Here is a 6,000-nt window from a genome sequence, read left to right as displayed (position 1 = left end):
AAGGTAGGACTGATGATGAGCAGCAGGGAAGGACTGATGAGCAGGCAGGTAAGGATTGATGAGCAGGAATTCAAGGACTGATGAGCAGGCAGGCAAGGATTGATGAGCAGGCAGGGAAGGACTGATGATGAGCAGCAGGGAAGGACTGACGATGAGCAGGCGGGGAAGGACTGATGATGAGCAGGCGGGGAAGGACTGATGATGATCAGGTGGGGAAGGACTGATGATGAGCAGGCGGGGAAGAACTGATGATGAGCAGGCGGGGAAGGACTGATGATGAGCAGGCAGGGAAGGACTGAAGATGAGCAGGCAGGGAAGGACTGATGATGAGTAGGCAGGGAAGGACTGATGATGAGCAGGCAGGGAAGGACTAAAGATGAGCAGGCAGGGAAGGACTGAAGATGAGCAGGCAGGGAAGGACTGAAGATAAGCAGGCAGGGAAGGACTGATGAGCAGGCAGGCAAGGACTGATGAGTAGCAGGGAAATACTGATGAGCAGACAGGTAAGGATTGATGAGCAGGCATTCAAGGACTGATGAGCAGGCAGGCAAGGATTGATGAGCAGGCAGGGAAGGACTGACGATGAGCAGCAGGGAAGGACTGAGGAGCAGGAGGGGAAGGACTGATGATGAGCAGGAAGGGAAAAATTGATGAGCAGCAGTGAGCTGCGATTATACAGTACACAAGCGGAGATTAGAGGTAGCACCACATACGGGACTGCGCAGCGATATGGCAGCACAGTCAGTTACAAAGTAGCATAGCAGCAGTTGACATCACCAACTTTCCTGCTCGCCTCAGGAAGGAACACAACACAGTGCCATGCTATATTACACAATATCCTTTTCCTGTGAAATGCAGACCTGACAGCGTGCAGCAGCAGCAGCATATGAATCACTGACGCTGACAGATTACCTAAAACGTCGCTCAAAATTCACTAAATCAGGCAACTCCGGTTCTGCAGCAACGCCAGCCACCACCTACCCCGAGCTCCACCCCTCTAACCCGGAGCAGGGTGGAGAAATCCTTCGTTACGGCCGCCAGCCGGCCTGAACCAATCGCTGGCTACGGGGGAGGTGCTGTAGGAGCGGGCAGATAAGAGAGGCACGGAGGAAAGAAAAGTGCCATGGAAAGTGTCTGGGCGACCCGCGGCAGGTTTGCGGCTGAGGGATCCGGCTGCTGCAGCGCTGACACTCAGGAGAGCCGCGCAGCCCTGCAGAGCTGCTGTTAGTAACCGGAGTGCGGGGCTGGAGGGTGACCGTCTGACACAGGTGAGGTGAAACAATGGGCAGCACCTGTGCTGGGAGCTGAGCACTGCCCAGTGCAATAGCTATAGAGCATGTCCCATCGCTGCATGATAAAGTGACTTGTGTGCGGGGACGCGTCTCCCAGTGTGTGTGTAGTTCGTGTGTCAGAGATAACTGGTGTGAGGACTGGTAACTTATTCGTTGTGTATTCGCTGGTGGTAGTGGTGTTGCTGCTGCATAGGATGGGGTAGCTGTGTATCTATCTATCTATCTATCTATCTATCTATCTATCTATCTATCTATCATCTGCTCCCATGTACAGGCGATGGTCTGCGAGCTGTGTCTAACACGATGACACTGCCTTTTAGTCACTCCAAGGAGACATGTTTAGCACAGGATTGCTTTTTAGTGAATGAGATTATGCCAGCGGTGATGTTCCTGTGCCCACTGGCAGGATTTGTTTGTACTGAGACAGACTGCTCTTATACACAGTGATTAGATGAGATTGCAAGATCCTGGGTGATACTTGTCACTGACAGCTGATGATGACCTAGGCACAGCCACATACACAGACCCTACTTACTGGCTGTGATTTCTGTTGGGTAATACTGGATAGTTTGAAACCGTATTACACATCTTGGTTGAAATTAAGAAGTTCTGGGTATGTAAATTTCAGTGTCCGTTGCTAAATCAGCCATGTCATTTTATATTGTTTATTTTAGTAGGAGCACAGCTGGGTCCTGTTGGCCTAATGTACTTGTTAATTTATCTTCTCAGTGTCATATCTATAAATATGCTAGTAGTGCATACTATTGGGGTACATCTAGGGTAGGGCTGGCCAAACCGGTCCTCGAGATCTACCAACAGTTCATGTTTTCCAGTCCTCCTGGAGATCTGTAGAATTGTCAGTTAGGAATGAATGCAGCACATCTTAATTAGTAATGGCTACACCTGAGCACCAGCTAGGTGTTCTGGAAAATGTGAACTGTTGGTAGATCTTGAGGACTGGTTTGGCCAGCTCTGATCTAGGGCATTGTTTGTCTCTGTCCTGCTGCCACATATCCATGGAGTTCCAATCTGGGCTATGGCTTGGCCATTCCAAAGTCTTGTTTCAACCATTCAATTGTAGATCTGCTGGCATGCATAGGATCCTGTTGGAATCCAGTTTCAGCCAAACGTTAGTTACTGAACGTCTTCATGTAGAATAATCTGGGATGAAGAGAAGTTAATGGTGGATTCATTGATTGTAAGACTTCCGGATCATGTGGCTGCAAACATGTCTGTTTGGGCTAAGATCAAACCACTTTTTTTTTTTTTTTTTTTGTTTCTCTTCTGTCTCATGGACAATGGTCCAGAAGTCTTCATGTTTTGTTCAGATGCAAAGGTACAAACCTAACCCATGAAGTTTTTTTTATTTTTAACACGTGGCTTTCTCTGTGCAGCTTTCCATTAAATCCATAATTATTCAGTCTGATTTTAACAGCATAAATGTTAGCATTTGGGGCTTTGTTTACTAAGCGGCAGGACTTCTCAGCGGGTTGGAGGTGTAATTCTAAAACTGCACTCAGTTGGTGTAATGCATGCCAGGCTTTAATCTGAGTGCTGGTATAAATTTTCACCTCCAACGCACCAGCAAGTGGTGGTTTACAAAAGCCACCGCTTCATGTTATCATGTTGACCAAAGCCTGTGCATCACCTGATGCAACATTTGCGTTCTTTGCTTTTTCTAAGAGCATAGTACAGTCTGGCCTTTGCGTGCGTTTACTGGTGGGCCTAGTCTAAGGGGCCCTACACACTCGGCGATGCGCCGCCGAGGTGCCCGACGGCCGATACGGCCGACGAGCAACCCGGCGGCGGGGGGGCAGTGACGGGGGGAGTGAAGTTTCTTCACTCCCCCCGTCACCCGGCTGCATTGAAGTGCAGGCAAATATGGACGAGATCGTCCATATTGGCCTGCATGCACAGCCGACGGGAGATCAGCGATGAACGAGCGCGGGGCCGCGCATCGTTCATCGCTGGAGTCTCCACACTGAAAGATATGAACGAGTTCTCGTTCATTTATGAACGAGATCGTTCATATCTTTCAGAATATCGGCATGTGTGTAGGGCCTATTAGACTTATTGGCCCCTGTCTTCAGTGTTCTCCACTTGCAAATAATCATCTTATTGTAGAATTATGGATTTCAAATTGTTAGTAAATTACCTTTTTGAAACCACTTTCAGACTAATAAGCTGCAACAATTTCTTTCTCTGAGATCATTGCAGATGTGCATTTACCTTTGGTGTTAATCCTGAATGCTCCAGATAGAGCTTCTGGTTTTTATATAGAGATGGTATCATTGTCTGACAGCCAAATAATGAAGTATTGATAACCGCTGTCCCTGCGAGTTACAACCTGGGACTATCTGGGGAGTCCTTTGCATTTTAAAAAGACTCCTCCTTGGAAACTGAGACTGTGCATGTGCAGAATATTAGTTTGCCTTGTGCATAAGATTTCTGTGCAATCTACTGTATCAGGCTGTTCTTATAGGGTTGTGTCTATGTTCCCCTCATGGAAAGGACCAGGAAGTGACGACAGCATGAGAGGGCAGAAGAGAACTTCTGCCCTTACAGCATGCTAATGTTTTCTCTGGCTGGGTCCACAGGATTATCCACAGGATAACATTGGGATATTGTCGAGCGACAGCGAAAATGGCACCAACACGGTCACGAGCTTTCTGGCCTCCCAGGATGCATTGGGGCCTCCACTATATAGTCCCGCCCACTGATTCAGTCAGATCAGTTTTTTGCTTGGTGCGGCAGGAAGCCGCATGGTCACAGGGCTGCTGTGAAAGCAGCCTCAAGTTTTCATTACTTTATTTTTATAGACTTACTGTTTTTGTTTGAGCGACTTCTCTTAACAGTGTCTTAAACGTGTATTAGAAAGAGTCGCTCCAACAACTCCCCACCGGGTCGCAACAACGCTTACCTTCGCGGTACAGTGCTGTCTCGACGGGCGTCTGTGTCGGATGTTCTAGCAGGTCCAGCAGACGTTACCAGGCTGTGGCCGGAGCATGGGGAGACAGTGAGTATATGGACTTCCTCTTACTAGAGGGGTCAGGACACAGCTACGCTGATTTGGTGGAGACTACAAACAGCGTGTTGATGCGCCGAACATCTCGAGTGTGACAGCGCTGCGCTCCGGGGATCATAGGCGCCAGGACTAGGTGAGGCCGCGATCCTGGGAGTTTAAGTCAACAGGGGGTTTCAGACGCTCTCCTGGCCGTCCCTCCTCCGAGTTCATGGCCAGTTCCCGCGGGTCTCTCGTTTTATGAACTGAATGACCTCACTTCCGGCTCAGACGCTACCACGAGGGTACTCGGTCGCAGCTTAGACGCTGCGGTTGTGTACACTGGATATAAACCCGCCCAGACCGAGTCGCAGGCCTTTAGTGTCTGCATGCACGTGGAGTCGCTCAGCGTCCGTGTCCGTTGGTGAGCGTCCGTTATCAGTTACCAAGAGCGGCAGTGTACACCAGTAGCGTCTGAATCCACTCAGCGTCTTTCGAGCGTCTTTGCTTGGATATGGAAGTGTGGTGAGTCTCCCTGTATCCCGCTCCCTGGAGGCAGGGTATACAGTACTAAAAATTCCTTCTACTTCTTAGTGTGCACTGTTAATTTTTAGTACCTATTGCATATGAGACCTGTATATTACTGTGTTTTCTGCATGTTATGTTGAAAAAGAACCAGTTAAACAGAAGTACAAATTTCCTACTTATGTATAAGTTATTATGGAGGTTGTATTCTCATATGACAATGTCTAATGCTTTAACATGTGACTGACTGCTAGTATGTGTGCTGACTTTTCTGTGTAATGTCAGTCCTGTTCTGACCCTCAAATCAGGTGCACTGTGGTCAGATTGATTTCACCTCTATATACTGATTATAGGATGTGGTTCAGTCACAAAATTGTGTAGTCAATATCAGAAAAAATGTCTGTGAGCGGCAAAAGTGATGAGGAGAATTTGTCAAGCACTCCTACAGCCCTAACATGCTTATCTTGTAAGTCAGGGGTAATTGATATGATTCAATTGGTCACTTATGAGGGTTTGTGTGCAAACTGTTTCGCTTTTCAGCGCAGTAAAAAACAGGAGTTAGTTCAACCTCCAGTAGAGCCACCATGGAATATGTTCGCAAAGACTCTGTCTTCAATAGCGGACAGGTTAGCTCCAGTAGCACCACCTCAGGGGTTAGGTTACACTATGAACCCATACATGCAGCTCCCTTCCTATGGTTTGGTTCCAGTAGCCTCTACAAGCAACCAAGGGGTAGGTAAGACTAAGACAGATACGTCTGTATGGCAGACTACACAAGAGGATACATCGGATGATGATGCGGAAACAATAGATTCAACTCCGTATGATGATCAGTCGCAGAGCTTTAGTTCAGATGATGTAGCTGAACTCATTAATGCAGTAAAGGCTGTGCTTTCTCTGGAAGAACCAGGCAAGACAGCGTTAAAAGCAAAAGCACCTGTATTCAAACGAACAAAGTCAGTGAAAGCTGAATTTCCAGCGTCGGAGGAGTTGACGGAAATGATGGATGAGTCTTGGGCAGCGCCCGGTAAAAAGTATAAGATTCCTAGGAGATGGGATTCTTATTATCCATTTCCTGCTGGAGATTGTTCGAAGAGAGAAGTTCCTCCAAAAGTAGATGCACATGTTCTGCGACTCGTGCACAAATCTGCTTTGCCACTGTCATCTACCTCTTTGAATGAT

General features: G+C 47.8%; 1 protein-coding gene across 7 annotated transcripts in view; it reads left to right on the top strand.

The window, feature by feature from the left end:
- Positions 1-814: 814 nt before the first annotated feature.
- Positions 815-6,000, top strand: part of IL1RAP (interleukin 1 receptor accessory protein) — a 624,106-nt gene continuing 618,920 nt past the window's right edge. For 4 of the 7 annotated variants that reach the window (XM_063916455.1, XM_063916454.1, XM_063916456.1 and 1 more), the window contains exon 1: positions 816-1,268. The gene's annotated coding sequence lies outside the window, so the exon portion shown is untranslated. Of the gene's footprint in view, positions 1,269-6,000 lie in introns of all 7 variants that reach the window. The other 3 variants (XM_063916458.1, XM_063916459.1, XM_063916460.1) reach the window with 3 other exon arrangements.

This window comes from Pseudophryne corroboree, chromosome 4 (assembly GCF_028390025.1).
Source record: "Pseudophryne corroboree isolate aPseCor3 chromosome 4, aPseCor3.hap2, whole genome shotgun sequence".
In the NCBI taxonomy this organism is placed as follows: Eukaryota; Metazoa; Chordata; class Amphibia; order Anura; family Myobatrachidae; genus Pseudophryne; species Pseudophryne corroboree.
Note: the sequence above shows the minus strand (reverse complement) of the source record. Positions and strands in the feature narration are given on the sequence as shown.